Here is a 19,422-nt window from a genome sequence, read left to right on the forward strand (position 1 = left end):
ATTAAATGACAACTGAATAAAACCAAAATAAAACTTTAAGCATTTCTACATGCCGTAATAAAACCTCTATAAAACTAGCATAAATCTTCGAAGCATTGAGATTGTTACTTGGGAATTAACGTTGGTGGAATAATCGATCTAAGATTTTTAAGGTGCAACTTCTTAGGAATTTCGATTATCCAGTTCACTAATTGCATACTGATATATACTGATCCTATGGAACATGATCGGAAACTAGCAAACAAACTTTTCGCGGCAAACAAAATGAGCGAAAAATGTTTGTTGTTCTTCAGAGTATTTTGTTTGAAGAGCAATTTCTCGCTGAAAATGTTCGTGGGTGAACATCCAAAGAGTTCCTCTAATTGAATCAGTATTTCGAACCTTGGATTAACCCGTTTCAGTTTGGGCCAGATACTAGAATTGAAAATAAGCTGTTTTTCGGATAGTAGTTTGTGCAACTAGTTGCAAAAAGATGTTTTTTTTCAGCAAGAGTTGTAAGTTTATCCAACGAGGCTTGCCGAGTTTGATAAATACTAGGGGAGGAGGTTCGGTTGTGGGCACCGTTATGGGCACCCCTCTGTATCTTTTGACAGGCAAGAGATGCTGTCATTCTGATAATTATCATTTGTTTGCTATAGTAGCATGATGTTTTGTGCTCAATATCAAACCGGATGGGCATCTCTACTTTGAACTAGGAACAAATAAATTTTTCGTACAAGAAAAACAACACGAAAGTTTCTATTTTGAGGCCCAATGTCGATTGCCATCAAAATTTTAGCGTGAATTTTTTTTTTCTCGTTTCAAAAAGGCTGCGAAATTCGGTTGTGGGCACCTTTATTGGTTCGGTTATGGGCACCTCCATTTTATTGATAAATCATTCAATATCGTTTTACTTGTCCCTTAACTTATTTTTAATAACGTTTTAAGGCAGTTTTTATAATTAGTTTGACATAATTGTTCGAAATAATGAGTTTATTTAATATTTTTGATAAGAAAATTATTTTGAGCTTTTTAGTGGAATGTTTTCACTTGTCATAAGACGAGTTAATACAATCCCATTGAATTCCACCACTTAAGGTCAATCCTGACGGAATCCAAGTTTCAAAGTGCTCGCGTTTTCGGGGGCACACCACTCGATACGGAGGCGGTGCACAACTGTCATTTTTGTTGATTTAGCTTTGCTGCGTCGCAACATGCGTGAAAAAATAAAAATGACAGTTATACGTCGCTTCCGTATCGAGTGGTGTGCCCCCGAGAACACTTTGAAAATTGAATTCCGTCAAGCTGTTTAAGTCGAAAGTCAAATACAAGTCACTGATGACGGCCTTACTGTTGAGGTCGAAATACGTATCTGTCAAGATACAATTAAGTGGTGGAGTTCAATGGGATTGTATTAACTCGTCTTATGACAAGTAATATTTTTGTTCTTTGGGCATGTCTAGTCATTATACACACTTTTTGGAACAAGCGTTGACCGATTTGCTTGCAAACAAGTTGCATTCGACAGGGAATGCTTTCCCATTATTTCCTATTAAAAATTATTCGGATCCGACTATGGGATCAAAATTTATGGCCAAAATATTTTTTTGTTATGAAACAGAAAGGCACTATTGCCGTTAGGGTGATTAATCAGGATTTTTTTACTGTGATGCATACCAATAAAACGTAAATCAATGAAAAATTAAAACCCATTTACCTAAAGTGCTATTTTAGACCTTTCTTATCTGATTTTTTCAACATCCTCCTTAAGGCACCGAGGAGGCATCATCACTGCTAGGTGAATTGATTTGAGTTTTTAGCGTCTCCTGGCTTTTTAGAATGAATAAAGTATTCCTTGTCTTTAAATTTGGGTGGTTTTATTCATGCTTCTTTATTTTTAGCTAAGTTTTCAAGGGTGCCCACAACCGAACCACGAAATGAAAATGTCCAAAAATGTCAAATTTTCTAAATTGTCAATATTTTTTTCTAAATCGATGAAATCATATTAATTTCTTTGCTAGTAGTAAGGTTATAAGTTCAGCTTTCGATTGCTATGCAAATGTCGACATAAGTTCAACCAGGGCCAAAGTTATGGACCAAACACAAAAGGGTGCACACAACCGAACCTCCTCCCCTACGAGTGCTGAAAATATCGAGGTTTGCAACAAGTTGCAAACGCTATTTTTTTTTTCATTCTTGCCAAAAAATTGTGTTGCTGCAGAGAACAATCAGAATCCATGTTATCGTGCCAAATTGCATAGCTCGACAAGCCATGAAGCGATAGATGAACTTGCTTTTGGAAAATTTTGATGTCATGTTCATCAAACTATTTCATGTATTACGGGACGCAGAGAATACACGAGTTGAGCACTTACCCAAGCTAATCCAGCAAAATTTACACTCAGAAATAGACCAAACCTGCAATAACATACAAACAAATCATTTTTCATATTTTTAAAGTTTATACTTTGAAATACGTAATTACTAATCTATGCAAGATCAAATAAATACACGTCGAGGATGCGGAGGTTATACTAATCGAGTATAAACTGCACGTAAACGAACGTTCGGTCAACAAGGAGAATCGCAGTAAGCATAGATTTTCCTCAGAGTGTAGTCATGTAAATACTGTTCTGATGTTGGTTTTTCTTTACAGCACCTGAGCGCTATAATGGATTTCACGCAACTCATTTGAGTTACATAATGTTCATTAAGGCGTCCATTTCGTTGGAATGGAAAAGTAGGCCGTTTTATCATTAAAAGGCGAACTGTAAACCAGGTATTATGATCAGGAATTTGAAAAAAAAATCTATTCCATCTCTTGTGCTAAGAAACATAAGGGCGTGAGTGGTATTGATCGTTTTCTCTTCATCGATTTTAAATTTTGCTAATAACGAATTTGATTTCGTTTCCTTCACGCTAACTTTCAACTACTCAGTGACTGAGTAAACATGTGTTGCCGTCTCTTTTATCCACGAAAATTTTACTCAGCTTCCGTCAAAAGCGAGCCATTTGATAAAAACAAATCGCCGGGTGAAACAATTTTAAGGTGACTCGGGGAGTCACTAAACACCGTGTTATTTTTCCTATCTTTCGTCTCTCTCTAGCATTATCACCTCGCAACTTTGGAGCGGCGTATTTTGGTTTTCAGTTTTTTGATGTAACTGTAAATGTATCAGCATGAAGATTGTGAGTAAGCACGCGCCTGTGATACTTTTTCAAAATCACATTTGTTGTAGAAAAAAAGTTAAGCATTCAATGGTGAAAATGATGACGATTTGATGATTGTTAGTGCTTCCCGTGTCACCTTTAACGATCGTTGGAAATTTTCGGCATTGCAAGGTCAAAGAGGAAGAGTATGCCTGCATAGAAATAAATTGTATGATGAATACTTAATATTATATGTATTCCATTCCCCTTATAATCATCATTAGCTGTGCGATACATGTGCAATCATATGACTAAGCTTTTTACCGTCCTGATCATACCAAATTATTGACAGATTGTACATCTTATAATAAAGATACCTGGAATGAGAAATGAATAATATTCTTATAAGAAAAAAATCATACATAATATAATTTGGGTAGCTTTTTACACATAAAGGCTTTTCACGCACAAAAAGAAGTGTTTTCATTTTCAGTGTTGTGCGTCAATTCTCTCGACTTGAGATAATTAAACATATAGTTTTTCTCGAAGTCGGTGATGATCTAAAATGCATGTAAGTCTTATATAAAATGAGAGATAAAATGTTAAATAAATCTATTCTTGTTTCTCCCATTTCTGTTTGTTTCCAGAATCATCCATTTCCTTCCACTGCACGGGAAAACGCCGTGACCGAACAGCAGTTCTACGCTTCTCCTCCTTGTCTATAGTGCTAGAAAATTCAGCAAATCGGGCTCAGCGGATATACTTCCGAAGGTAATTACACTAATAATCTTCTGTGATGGCCCTCCTTTTATGTATCTCAAAAGTGTTAAGAACAGGTAATAATCGGCTGACCCTAAATGCATTTTTGTATAATAACTTCGTATTGAATAAGGATGAATACCTTGATTATACGGTGTTGAACTTAATCTAGAATTAAAAAAACACCTAAATAAAGATAAAAAAAAAAAAAAAAATACCTTGATTACTTTTATGTTTCCACGTATCATTTTTTAGAAAGCTTGTTTCCAGTAAACCAAAATGCAAAAGTGCGTGTGCACTCTGCGTTATACATAGCATTTATCATTTGGCACATAACAAAAGTGAGTAGATGCCCGTATTGTCAACGCTTCTTTTACGCATTGTTATACTGAATCCAGTTGAAACCCAAAATTGGGGGCTACCCAACAAACGATTTCAGTTGAATAAGCTAGTTTTTAGCTGAACAAGCCAAATTGTGGCGAAATAAGTTCTTTATCAGCCTCCAATGCTTGTTGGATAGCGAAGTTGGAGTTTCTCATAATCCGTACTGTAGAGAATTGACAATTGATGTCTTTTCGAACCAAGATTAGACCAATAACTGATTTCAATCTAGAGCTTTCAAACAAACCTTTTCTACACGCCTGCTTATTTATAATTGCTTTTATTTATAGAGGTGCATAATTTTCTTTTATTATCATTATCGTGATATCGTTGTTATAGAGATTTTTAAGCTAATGAATGGGTCTTCTCTTATTCCTCCACATTACCCTACATGTCTACCCCTATTTTTTTTTTTAATAATGCGATTATTTATTCTTATAAATGTTTGTTATAATTCAATAATGTTAAGACAAATTTAACAATCAAGTTGTAAGTTCCCGTGTAATTATTCATATATAGTGTACAGCAGCATGCCTTGAACTTTGCCGGTTTCTTCAATTCACGTTTTGATTTTCTTTGTGTTTCGTCATCGCATACATCCATCATTTGATCTTCCCTACAAGTGATTCTGGTGTAATCGGCTCATAAGCATCAGATATCCTCTTTGCATCTTGTACATTGCGTGAAAACTGGACCCCACGATCACTACGCACTACGATTTAGCTCCATCACGTGCAATCACCGTATATTTCTCCGCTCCGAAGATAGGATCGCTCTTGCAACGTTTTGTTTTCGTTATCACGACCATATCGCCAACTGCAATATCTGATGGCTTTGCTCCTCGCCTCTTGTCAGCATACTGCTTGCTTTCCAACTTAGACAACGCATCCTTTTCTCGAATATCAGTTCGATCCAATTCTATACTGTTGTCCCAGAGATGTGGAAATGTGCCCACGAAATTTCCATCCACAAGTAATTCAAATGGGGTCACACCCAGCCGAGTCAGAGGTCGAACCTTATTGCATATGCACATATCTGTTCAACGCCGCTTTCCAATTGGTTTTGTCGATTTTGATGCAGCGAGAGTCTCTTTCACTCCTCTATTTTGTCGTTCTACGGCGCCATTTGATTGAGCGCTTAAAGGGATTGATTTCCACACTTTCACGCCTTTGTCCTCCCACGTTTTAATGAATTTTCGCTTTGGAATGGGGGTCCATTATCACTTTGAATAGCTAATGGATACCCCCATACCTCGAAAATCCGATTTAAAGCAATATTCGTGGCATCTGCATCAATTTTGCGCATTTCAACCACGTACAAATATCGGGAATACGTGTCGACTAACACTAAATTCTCCATTACCGAAATCCTTATCTGTGAAGAAATCAATTTGAATAATTTCCACGGTCCTTTTGGTAAAACTCGACTCGAAAGTGGAATTGGTGGATTTCTACGCGATAGTAAAAGACATGTTTCACACTTTGTAACATATGCTTCTGCTGCTTTTCCCAATCCTGGCCACCAAAAGTATTCGCGTAGGATACGTTTTACAGAGCTTGCGCCCATATGTCCTTGATGTGCAGATTGCAATGCAGTAGCTCGCAATTCTAGTACAATTCTACTATCCTTATACACTATGGGTCCTAACATTCTCAGGTTTTTCGCTTCTGACTCATATCTGCGCAGTCCTGGTCCCCAATGTCCGGAAGCTATTGCATCCCGAACCATTTGCAATTCTGAATCTACCTCGGATTCAACTGTGATTTCGTTCCACGAAATTTCCATTGTACCAACGTCGAGATAATATAGCAAATGTTTTCATACGTATCATCGAACGGTTCAGTAGAGGCGGGTTGTATCTGAAATAGGTAAACCATTCAAATATATAAAACGAGGTGCAAAAAGGCAGTTAATGGTTACCAATCTTGAAACTGCATCCGCAATATTCATGTTACCAGAATTCTCTTAACCTCGAAATTATACGGCTGTAAACGCAAGGCTCATGCTTCAGCTCTCGATATTGCTCGTTTTCCGCAGCGGTGTTGCCCATTGAAGATAAATTCGTTTGCTTCAGCATCAGATCTCTGATGAACATCTTACTGGTGAGGTATACTGAGAATTTTTCGATTCCCCATACAATAGCCAAGGCCTCTTTATGCGTATGGGGTATCTTTGCTCTGTCTCAGTAAGGGCTTTTGATGAACATGCAATGATCCTTGCTTTGGAAGAGTTATCGTACTGCACTAGGACAGCGCCCAGAGCATATGGCGATGCGTCGACGAACAATTCAGTGACATCGTCTCGGGAGAAGTAACCCAAAACTTCCACTGCTTTCAACGCTTGATCTTTAAGATAGTTGAACTCGATTTCCAAATCGGCATTCCAATGAAACTGGTTGGATTTTGCTAAATCCCTTAGATTTTTAGTTTTATCTGCTCGGTGATATATGAATTTCTCGACAAATGTGATCAGACCTAAGAAACTCTTGACTTCCATAAAGAATGTGGTCTTCGAAAGTTCTTAATTGCACTCACTTTTTTCGGACTCTATGCTCCACCATCTTCAGACAACGTGAAACCCAAAAAATCCACCGAAGATTTTGAAATCCTACATTTCTTCTGATTAATCTCGACGTTATGGTTCTCAAATCGACGCATCACTATAATAAATTAACTACTATGAACAAAATAGGCCTCAAATTAAAAAATAATGCATAAATTACCTTCTTTCAGATTCGCATCATGTTCTTCTTGAGTAGCGCCGAACACAAGCACATCGTCTAAATAATTAACAGTTCCTTCACAGCCAGCTAGGATACCTGTTTGCATTATCTCTTGGAAGATATCCGGGCGTTACATAACCCGAAAGGAAGGCGACAATACCGGTACATTGTATCTCCAGAGAAAAAGTTTGTCAAATGACGAGAACCTTCATCTAGTGGTACATGATGAAAAGCGCTTGAGAGGTCGATTGTCGAGAAATGTTTGGCACCATGAAGGTCCATTAGGATTGATTCAAAAGTTGGCATTTTAAATGGCGTTCTGAATATACACTTGTTAGAGGCCTCGTGAAGTCAATCACTAAACGAATATCGTCCTTCCCCTTTGGAACAACCAGTAAAGATGAACAGAAGGATCTATCCATTGAATCTGTTACCTTCTCGATGATTCCGGCAGATAGAAGCTCTTGCAGCATTTGCTTCGTTTTATCTTTGTACGCCGGAGGAATGTTTGTGAATACATTACGAGCTGGAGCGATATCTTTGTTATAGCTTAGACTGACAGGAGCTATATTGAACGTAGGGAACTTTTTGGTTGACAACAAAAGAATACGAGGGTTAGCTAGTTCACATGGCCATGAGACCTCTTCCGCATCCATAATTGGAACGTTAAGTCCAACAGCTAGCACACTGTACCTCGAAGCGGTATTGAAACCTAGTAGCGATCTGACTTCATCCACAACGTAAAACTTCTCAAACATTGACGGCCGGTCCTCTGAAATATACAGATTGGCACTGAAGGTTGCAATAACTTTTATTTCGTCGCTTGAAGCGTATGCTCGCAGAGGTTTGTCAGCCGAATATCGTAGATCATATATTTCCTTAGAGCTTGACAGAATATCATTGAAAGAATTCTTCGTGACAGTATTCACTTGCGCACCGGAGTCGATAAAGAAAAATTTCCACATTTGCAACCTTAGCTCTAATCAGCGCATCTTTTTCAGTTGGTACTACGTTGGAAGACTGTCCTACCTTATCTATCTCAAACGTACTTGATTTTATACTATTGGTGTCAATTTTCAGTAGCTTCGAATTTAAACTGTGCTTATCTTCAGACTGTCTTCTATTCGCTTCTTGACAACCCTGTAAACCAATAGCAAGCTTATTAATGAACCACACAGAATAGTTTCTAGATTGCATTTAAGAATATCAAAACATTTGCAACGAACGAGTGTTATATTTATTTAAATTCAAAATTGTGGTATCATACAGATGTAAGCTAAGTGTGATATGTGTATTCATTCATCAATATTAGAATCCTGTACCTGTGGCGTCTCCAGATTTTCATCTTCAAGCTTCGAAAGTGCGGCTATTTTTCGCGGGGATTATCGTTCGCTTCCTCTCCCATGCGTTTGTCGGTCTGCTTTGCAGCCGATCGGTGCATCTTTACGAGCAATATGACCCTTTACGATTGCAGGTGCGACATACTTTGTCTGACAAAAGGACAATCTTGCAGTGGGTGGTATACGCTTCGGCATCTCCAACAAAAGACTGCATGTGCCAACATTTGACCTGATACAAACCGTCCTCTTGTGTTACCACGAAAATGTCTGTAATTACCTGCCTGTCGGTGCTGGCCGCGTAAGTTTTGATGATGTGTTGATGATTGGTGGGAAACCGCAGCAACAACAGCAGGTTTTGATGATCTGTTCTTGCGCTGAAACTCTTCCTCGTTCATCTTCTCAATCTCGCTGTCTCGAACCATATCGATGAGGTCTTTCATCGATCCTTGCTTGATCCAATTACGGTGTGCTAGAGAGCGAACGACGCTGTCTGTGGTTCCTTTGTGATTGTTCTTGCAATCGCTTCCATTTCCTCTTCACTGCTGTATTCACATAACTTGGCAGCCACGCCAACACGACGAACGAACTGTATGTTGTCCTCTTTCGATGATTGACTCCATGTTCATCAGTTTGCTCCGCTGTGACATCAAATATGCTCGGCACCCGTAGTAGCCATCCAGACGAGCGATAAGCATTCAGATACGGAAACGTGAGTTGATCCGGCATGCCCGTGGCCGTGATTGTGCTTTGGAAGATCTCCAGCAGACTAGCTCCGGCCTTTATCTTAAAGATCCCCATTTTCGTTCGCTCATCGGTCGTACTTATCAAATTGAGAGAGGTTTCCAGGATTTCCTTCCAGCGTAGGTAGGCTTGTTTGTCAACTTCGAGTTCTCCATCAGACGGCTTGCACTCCGGAATATTCAGTGTACTCAGCGACAAATGCGTCATGGACGCCATCATAACCGATTCACTTGCTGTATTCGGCCGTTCCATACGAATTTCACTGGATTGTGCTTGCGGGAGTTGTTCATCGAGCTCTGATACTAACAACATACTACTGCGGTTTGCGTTACTAGTAATCTCTTGAAGTTTTGCTCTTAGGGTTTCAATTTCAGCTCGCGACGCCTCTAGTTCTTTCTGGAGCCTTTTTTAGACGCTGGTTTCTCAGCAGTATCTGCAGCTTCTTTTGAAGTAGTTTGCTCATTGCTAAAACATGGACTATTAGAATCTCTTACTAAACATATTTGCTATATATAATCGATTACCTTTTTCTTTTCAATCTGCGGGTTTCCATTGTTTCATAAAACCGAGCATAAAACTGAGTTTTCAGCCGGAAAAAATTTTCAGCTGCCAGTAAACTACAGCCTTGTAAATTGAGCCCAAAAAACAACTATGTTTGCTTAGATCACTTCTGGTGTGTTGTGTGATCTTTCATGGAATTATTGGCATAGTTACCATGCATGGCACTATAGCAGCCTTAGCAACATCAACAACTTTTAGCACTAAGTTATTTTTTTTTCCCGGAATCGAGCTGCATAAATGTTTAATTATCAAAATATAATTGACTCAATCTGCATTTTCCGGCAAAAATCCATAATATTCATATATATATTTTTTTTATTTGATCTCTGCCCATGCCTGTCAGAGTCTCATTTTGATCCGGTTATCTGCCTTTGTCCATCAGAAACCGTAACACTTCATCTCCGCCTATGTCCATCAGAGACTACTCGCAATTTCATTTTTAGGATCTCTGCCCATGTCCGTCAGAGTCCAATTCTTTTTTTTTTTGGTTGTCTGCCTTTGTCCATCAGAAACCATTTCTTATTGGTCTAGTCTTTGTTCATAATAAGACAAATTAAATTGATTCAAACCTTCTACCGACGACGCCATTGTAGAGAATTGACAATTGATGTCTTTTCGAACCAAGATTAGACCAATAACTGATTTCAATCTAGAGCTTTCAAACAAACCTTTTCTACACGCCTGCTTATTTATAATTGCTTTTATTTATAGAGGTGCATAATTTTCTTTTATTATCATTATCGTGATATCGTTGTTATAGAGATTTTTTAAGCTAATGAATGGGTCTTCTCTTATTCCTCACAGTTTCCAGTAAACCAAAATGCAAAAGTGCGTGTGCACTCTGCGTTATACATAGCATTTATCATTTGGCACATAACAATTAGTGAGTAGATGCCCGTATTGTCAACGCTTCTTTTACGCATTGTTATACTGAATCCAGTTGAAACCCAAAATTGGGGGCTACCCAACAAACGATTTCAGTTGAATAAGCTAGTTTTTTAGCTGAACAAGCCAAATTGTGGCGAAATAAGTTCTTTATCAGCCTCCAATGCTTGTTGGATAGCGAAGTTGGAGTTTCTCATAATCCGTACGTTGAACCTAACTTCGGAAGTGGTGCGCTGAATAGCGCTTCGGGATATGAAAACAGCGCACCACTTCCGAAGTCAGGTTTAACGTACGGATTGTGAGAAAAATCCAACTTCGCTATCCCCCAATTCCGGGTTTCAACTGGATTGAGAATAAAATAGTGCGTACAAGCAGTATTGAAAGGACGCCATATAATCATCGAGCCTAACATATGGTGTGAAGCTTCAAATCGCACCTTATGCGTATACATCATAATGCATATGGAAGGCGCCATCACCACCTTTTAATATCTTTCAACATAATTTACAGATAAAACTGTTGAGTGGACGTCTATACGGAAGAGATTCTGCAAACGCAGCTTATGCATCCAGTTTCCCGCGTTCGATAATGATGGCGACTGTGGCAAAACATGTTTTGAGAAGGTTATTGAGCAATAAATTAAATATTACAGATATTTTTTAGTGGTAACTTATTTTATTATAAACTGAGGAAAGAACAAAATACTATCCTACTGAAATTTGTGAAATAATATTATACATATTACAATACCCTAATCGTATAATTGAAAGATTATCGTACAGCGTTTATTTCGGATTAACAGCTGAATAATTGAAAAATCTTACTATTTATCGTCTTTGTTGAATATAATCAAAACCCGAATGATCGCATGAAACAAAAATGAAGATAAATCAATGATTCATGGTAAAATTGCTTTGCAAAAATTCATGCAAAAGTTGATGTTTTTGAATGGTAACGATACTTAACAACCCATTCAATGTATCATCCAAAACCAAAATATTATAAGGTATATCGTAAATATCATTTATGCTATAATTAACGTACAGTATTTTATAAAAACGATAACTAGAAAAATCGTTGTATAATTTCATTCTATTCGGGATGAGCGGAAGGCTCAGGTGAAGATCGGTTTATGTTCTTAAGGTGAAGGTGAGTTGAGTACCAAAACAAAGCTTTGAAAGTATTGGTACAATAAAAACTGTCATATACTGTTGTAGTATTGGTATCGTATTTATAAAAATCAAAAAATATTAGTAGGGTGGCTCAAAAAACGACCCAGCTCCAACACGCTCACTCGATTCCGTCCCATGCTCCGAGTGTCCTCCAAAAATCGAATTGAACAAAAACTGGTTGAGCACAAGCCGGTTCAAGTTTGTATGAAAACTAGTATGGGAAACAAAACCTTTCATTACACTGGCTACAGCGCCTCCCCTCCGAACGCTGGCGAAAAGAGAACCCACATAGCTGAAAGCAACATTCTAAAGACTTCACTGAACGAAAATCGCACCGCAGGAAAGATCCATTGATTACGTAACGCAAAAAAATATCATTGCCGCTCACCCCCATATCACACTTTTTGAATGAAGTACCTGCTTCTGGTGCAATAGATATCACAGACAAATTTTGGCTATTTTGTTGAAGCACACGTTTCTGATGCCACACTGATGCCTTCTGAGAAGCCTAATGATCATGCTAAAGACACGCAACCTCGATTGAAATCGACTTCTAACTATTGGAACGACCATTAAATATACATTGTCTACAGAGCTCTTCTTTTTCTTCTTCTTATTGGCATTACATCCCCACACTGGGACAGAGCCGCTTCGCAGCTTAGTGTTTATTAAGCACTTCCACAGTTATTATCTGCGAGGTTTCTAAGCCAAGTTACCATTTTTGCATTCGTATATCATGAGGCTAACACGATGATACTTTTATGCCCAGGGAAGCCGAGACAATTTACAATCCGAAAATTGCCTTGACCAGCACCGGGAAGCGCAGCCAGCCACCACCAGCATGTTCTTGCTGTGTAGCCGCGCGTCTTACCGCACGGCACACGTCTACAGAGTTAAAGCTCTTGAATATTTCATCCATTCATATGGTCTCCCTCCTCGCCAGCGCCCAATGACGGAGCGCCACAATCAGAATAATGTAAAATTCAACCTCGCTATATCAACTGTCATACAAACCTGAAACGACCTGTGCACGGTAAGCCTCTATTCAAACCAGCCCAAACAATCGACTGAGCGTGGCGGAGCAAAATTATTTTTTGAACCACCCTAGTTAATAGTTTGCTGCTGCCGGTGCCGTTGATTACATTCGCTCCGCGATTAGTTTTTAATCGTTTTTTTCGGGCAAAAATAGCAGTTTATATTAAATTTTCGGTTTAAACAAGTGACTGATTTCGAAAAGTGATGTTTAATTTGCATTCCATCAACATTTCGGTCTGCTCATGTGCGGAGAAGTGAGTAAAAACTTGATTTTCTCAGTGCCCTTTGAGAAGAAGTGAAGTGTAGTGATAAACCCACCAAATCGCGAACGGCTAATAAATCGGCACGAAACTGCTGATTTATGCTATAATTCGAGCTGAAATACATAAGACTCTTTGGATAAACATGTTCATTATCACGGGAAGTGAATAAATATGCTGTGAACAGGTTAGTAATTTGAATATTAAACTTTTGTTCGATGCTGTTCGATGCATTCGAATGTTGGAGAGAGAGGAGTGCGGGAGGTGTGGGGTTGACCCGAGGGAGGTTCGGTGCCATATTGACTGCCATCGTGGTACTCCTCCTACTATGTCCTTAATGGATGTAAAGTGGAAAACAAGTTCAATGATTTCTCGCATAACTTTTCAAAAGGACCTAAGTAACATTTTTTTCATGAATTAATTTGAATACTGCAATCAATAGCTTTCATGTTGTTCTGTTGTTTGCATTATTCAAATTAATTCATGAAAAAAATGTTACTTAGGTCCTTTTGAAAAGTTAAGCGAGATTTGTCGAAGATTTTCCTTAAGGTTAAAATGGGAGGTTCGATAATTAAGTTTTAGGTGGACAGTGGCTCACCAGTATCGTTGATCAGCAGTACTGATAAAGAGAAATATTTGAGCAATCCATCATTACAACCGTCGCACATTTAGTTATTGTCTTGTCTTGTCTTAGCACATGCATATTGAGCTACGAAGTTATTGTGGAAACAAAATAGGGGTCCATGGTGTTATCGACACAGAAGTGCTGTACGAAGACAAAGCTATGTATTCATTTGCGTTGGATCGTAGTAGAGGGAAGCCGACATCCGATGCTAGTACCCGAATGGATGCGAGCTTTAAGTTTGAGCTAGAATGATATTCTGGGGGTTTCTGTTAGCTCTGTTGAGCTCGACGTAGCGTTCATCACCGAAATGCATCTAAAACTAGAAGTGAACGTCAATATCCCGGATTTTCGCATCGTGCGACTCAACCTGCAGACCAGGAAAAGTGGTGTGACCGTCGCTCTTCACTACAACATGAACTGCCGCTCCCCGCTGAGTGTAATCGAGTTGCCGATGATCTATCAGCCACCCTTCGGAGGGACACCGTTAAACTAACGCGGGTGCAAGGTCAGACCCCATTGTGCTAACGTGCTGTGCGGGTCTTTTTTTTTTTTAATTTTATTTGCTAATTATTTAATACATGCATTCATATCTTAGACTAGGTGTTCCGTGTTTTCTTAACACTATCATCCTTATTTGCTATGTTACGCTTTTAGTTATTATTAATACATTTCAACTGCCGCTAGCAGTTAGAATTTTTCTTCTGGATGGATTGAACCATGTAGGAATTACAATGTTTTCTACTTAAACTAAACTTAACTCTATTTTTTACTAAGGGTACAAGGAGTTAATCGTTGCAATAGAAGATTGCAACGATTTTATCTAAAATTGAAATTATTTTGTTGGACATTTGTTGCAATGTCTCAATATTAGAAATTCTATGAAGTTCATTGGTACTATACCACGGAGGCAACTTCAGAATCATTTTCAAAATTTTATTTTGAATCCTCTGGAGTACCTTCTTTCTGGTATTGCAGCAACTAGTCCATATTAGCACAGCATACAACATGGCAGGTCTAAATATTTGTTTGTAAATCAAAAGTTTGTTCTTAAAGACAAAGTTTTGATTTTCTGTTTATAAGTGGATATAGGCACTTAATATATTTGTTACATTTGGCTTGAAGGCCTTCAATGTGATTTTTAAAGTTAATTTTGATCTAGCAGAAGTCCTAAATATTTAGCTTCGCTAGACCAATTAATTGGAACCCCATTCATAGTGACAATATGTCTGCTAGAAGGTTTCAAATAAGAAGCTCTCGGCTTATGTGGGAAAATTATAAGCTGAGTTTTGGAAGCATTCAGAAATTTTCCATTTTTGCAAGTAAGTGGAGAAAATATCCAAACTTTTTGCAATCTACTACAATATGACACAGAAGGCTTCCTTCGCCCTTTGGCTGAGAGACCTGTGTCATCTGCAAACAAAGATTTTTGACACCCTGGTGGTAAATCAGGTAAGTCAGAAGTAAAATGTTATACAATATGGGCCCCAGTATGCTGCCTTGAGGGACACCAGCCTTACAGGTAATCTATCAGATTTGGTATTCTGATAGTTTACCTGCAGTGAGCGATCTGATAAATAATTTTGGATCAGTTTAATGATGTACAGAGGAAAATTAAAATTCATCAATTTTACAATCAAACCTTCATGCCAAACACTGTCAAATGCTTTCTCTATATCAAGAAGAGCAACTCCAGTCGAATATCCTTCAGATTTGTTGAGCCGAATTAAGTTCGTAACTCTTAATAACTGATGAGTGGTTGAATGCCCATGGCGAAAACCAAATTGCTCATCAGCACAAATAGAATTGTCATTAATATGAACCATCATTCTATTTAAAATAATCTTTTCAAACAGTTTGCTTATTGAAGAAAGCAAGCTGATTGGTCGATAACTAGAAGCCTCAGCTGGATTTTGTCCGGCTTCAAAATTGGATCAACTTTGGCGTTTTTCCATTTATCTGGGAAGTATGACAATTGAAAACATTTGTTAAATAAATTAACCAAGAAGGATAAAGAGCTCTCAGGAAGTTTTTTGATAAGTATGTAGAAAATACCATCATCACCCGGGGCTTTCATATTTTTAAATTTTCTAGTAATAGATCTCACTTCATCCAAATTAGTTCCCAACGAAGGGTCAAAAACATTATCTTGGTTGAGAATGTCTTCGAAGCTTCGTGTAACCTGATCCTCAATTGGACTAGTGAGACCTAGACTAAAATTATGGACACTCTCAAACTGCTGAGCAAGTTTTTGAGCCTTTTCGCCATTTGTTAATAAAATTTTATTTCCCTCTTTAAGCGCTGGAATTGGCTTTTGAGGTTTTTTAAGAATTTTCGTTAATTTCCAAAAGGGTTTCGAACTGGGATCCAACTTGGAGACATTATTCTCAAAGTTGGTATTTCTCAGAATAGCGAAACGTTTTTTAATTTCATTTTGCAAATCTCGCGAAATAACTTTCAACGCGGGATCGCGAGGTCTTTGGTATTGCCTTCGCCTCACATTTTTAAGACGGATCAGTAGCTGAAGATCGTCGTCAATAATAATGGAGTTGAATTTAATTTCACATTTAGGAATTGCAATGCCTCTGGCTTCGACAATTAAATTTGTCGAAGATACGAGCACATTGTCAATATCACTTTTGGTATCCAAAGGAATATTAACATCAAAATTCCTATCGATATATGTTTTATATAAATCCCAATCAAGCTCTATGATAATTAAAGTAGAGCTGATTGGATTATAAATGGCTTCTTGTGAGATTTCAAATGTCACAGGAAGGTGATCAGAGTCAAAGTCAGCATGAGTTACCAAGCTGACCACACAGCTGACTTGAATGCGTTAAAACTAAATCAATTGTAGAAGGATTTCGACTGGAAGGAAAACAAGTAGGGTATTGTATTGAATAGTATAATATCCCGCAGAACAATCTTCAAATAAAATTTTGCCGTTGGAATTGCTTTGAACATTATTCCATGAACGGTGTTTGGCATTGAAGTCACCAATTACGAAGAATTTTGATTTGTTGCGAGTCAGAATTTGAAGATCAGCTTTCAACAAATTCTTTTGCTGCCCATTGCATTGAAAAGGCAAGTAGGCTGCAATGAAGGAAAATTGTCCAAAATTTGTTTCTACAGAAACTCCCAAGGTTTCAAAAACTTTGGTTTCAAACGAAGAAAATAATTTATGTTTGATACGTCTATTAATGACAATGGCGACCCCACCACAGGCACTGTCAAGACGATCATTTCTGTAGATAAAATAGTTTGGATCTCTTTTAATGGAGAGTCCTGGTTTTAAATACGTTTCAGTTATAATGGCAATATGCACATTATGAACTGAAAGGAAGTTGAATAATTCATCTTCCTTACCCTTTAGAGCGGGCATTCCAATTTAGAACTTTCACACAATTATTTAGATCCATTGAAACGGAGTCCGATAACAATTTTTGTGTGTACTTTATACCAACCTGAACAGCTTCAGAAATGGTATTTGCTTTGAACATTGCATCAAACATGTGATGCAATTGTTCAGTTAGAAAATCAAAATCGGAAGCAGTCATGCTACCTGAATCAGCAACATGACCGTTATTTTCCGTTGGGGCATGGGTATAAACCTCATTTTGAGAAGAGAAATTTTGTCTACCAGCAGCGATGTTTGCATACGAAGGTACATTGGAAAAATTTGAATTTACTGAAGTGCTTGCTACCCGATGACGAGCGGCAAAATTTGTTTGTGAATTGTGGTGGGTATGAATTGCTCGACCGGTAACTGGTTTCGAAATTTGAGCGTTTGATAAATTTCTACCCGTCGAATCTGGGATCCGATTGGAATTTCCCGTCATCAATTTTGCACGGGAATTCAAAACTTTGCGTGAAGGGCATTCCCAGAAATTGGATTTATGATTGCCCCCACAGTTTGCGCACTTAAATTTATTGGAATCTTCTCTCACAGGACATGCGTCCTTGGCGTGAGAGGTTCCACCACAAATCATGCATTTAGCATCCATGTGACAATGTTTGGTTCCATGACCCCACTTTTGGCACTTACGGCACTGGGTGGGGTTTTGAAATTTCCCCAGGCCTGCGGAAATGTTCCCATGTAACACGGACATGGGACATAATACAGGCCTTTTCCAAACTTTCATATTATTTAGTTCACTTTTGTTAAAATGAACTAAATAAAATTCTTGAGAAATGCCCCTCTGGGAAGTACCGGAGTGGGATTTCTTTTTCATCTTAATTACTTGGACTGGTGAAAATCCAAGTAATTGAGAAATTTCAATTTTAATGTCATCCAGTGATTTATCATCACTGGGGAGACCTTCAAGACGACTTTGAACAATCATTTCCCAGTTTTGTCGTCGTATGTGAAGAATTTATGGCGCTTCTCAGTTAAATAGTGAAGAAGACGTTTGTGATCGTCAAAGGATCCCGGCAAACGCTGCAGTCACCCTTCCTAGCAATCTGAAATGAAACCTTGATCCCTGAAGGTTACTCAAAATCTCATTCCGGAAGCCAAATAACTCGGCAACAGATACCACAATTGGCGGAATCCTTTGCTTTTTCGCATGAATCGAATCACCTGGGCTAGAGGTATATTCGATTTGCTCAATTTCATCATTAATCAAATCGAACTGATTGCTCAGTTCGAGTGGAGAAGAATTATTTCCGATATTAGAGGTAGAAGGAATATCTGAATTCTCCAGCTTCCTTCTATTTTTCCGCGCTTTGGCAGGACGGTCTTGAAACCTTGTTTCTTTGAAGGAAGTGGAGAATTCAGAGACTCCCTTGCTCTTGTTTTTGTTAATACTCATTGCTGAGCGTGGAGTCGTTACTTTCTGCGAGGTTTTTTACCAGAACGGTGTCCCTGCAGGATTACCACCGCTTGTCGGAATTTTACTTCCGCAAACAGGGTCCAACGTAAAACGAAGGCACGGGTCCTTGCAAAGATCGTAACAGGATCAGTGGGTACAAATAGCGCTAAGAAGCACCGTTGAAATTAAAATAGCTTCGGGTAGTATTAAAAACTTCCTTCCGCAAAGAGAGAAAGAACCGCACAGCACGAAAGCACGATGCGGTCCTGCTGTGCGGGTCTATTTTCTCTTTGCCGAAGGGAGTTTTCTATATTTCCCGAAGCAATTTTAAGTGGAACAGTGCTTCTCAGCGCTCTTTATACTACTGATCTCATTACGATATTTGCTTGGACCCGTGCTTTCGTTTTACGACGGACCAGTTTGCGGAAATAAAATTCCGACTAGCAGTGGTAATCCTGAAAGGACACCGTTCTGGGAGAAAACCTCTTAGAAGGTAACGTAAGGTAAAGGTAAACAAGAGGAAGGGGAGTCTCTGAATTCTCCACTTCCTTTAAAGAAAAAGGTTTCAAGACCATCCTGCCAAAGCGCAGTAAAATAGAAGGAAGGTGGAGACTTCAAATATTCCTTCTAACTCTAACATTGAAATATTTTTTTCTATCGAACTGAGCAATCAGTTCGAATTTGTTCATGAAGAATTGAGCCAATCGAATCCACCTTTAGCCCAGGTGATTCGATTCATGCGAAGAAGCTGAAGGACGCCGCCAATTGTGAGTTTCCTGGCTTTAGGAATGAGATTTTGAGTGACATTCAGGGGATCAAGGATAAATTTCAGATTGACAGAGGGTGACCGCAGCGTTTTTCCGTGATCCTGTGACGCTCGCAAATGTCTTCCGTAGTATTTAACTGAGAAGCGGCATAAATTCTTGACGTACGACGACAGAAACTACTTTATCGACAAAACGATGGCTTCAACAAATGAGGAAAAAGTGACAGAAACAAAA

At 38.5% G+C, this 19,422-nt stretch overlaps 1 long non-coding RNA gene across 1 annotated transcript; it reads left to right on the forward strand.

Moving 5' to 3' along the window:
* The first annotated feature begins 3,798 nt into the window (after positions 1 to 3,798).
* On the forward strand, positions 3,799 to 11,173 carry LOC134203054 (uncharacterized). The gene is made up of 2 exons (XR_009977416.1): positions 3,799 to 3,900; positions 11,029 to 11,173. It is a non-coding gene; the product is annotated as an uncharacterized LOC134203054 (long non-coding RNA).
* Positions 11,174 to 19,422: the final 8,249 nt, after the last annotated feature.

This window comes from Armigeres subalbatus, unplaced genomic scaffold (genome assembly GCF_024139115.2).
Source record: "Armigeres subalbatus isolate Guangzhou_Male unplaced genomic scaffold, GZ_Asu_2 Contig162, whole genome shotgun sequence".
Taxonomy (NCBI): Eukaryota; Metazoa; Arthropoda; class Insecta; order Diptera; family Culicidae; genus Armigeres; species Armigeres subalbatus.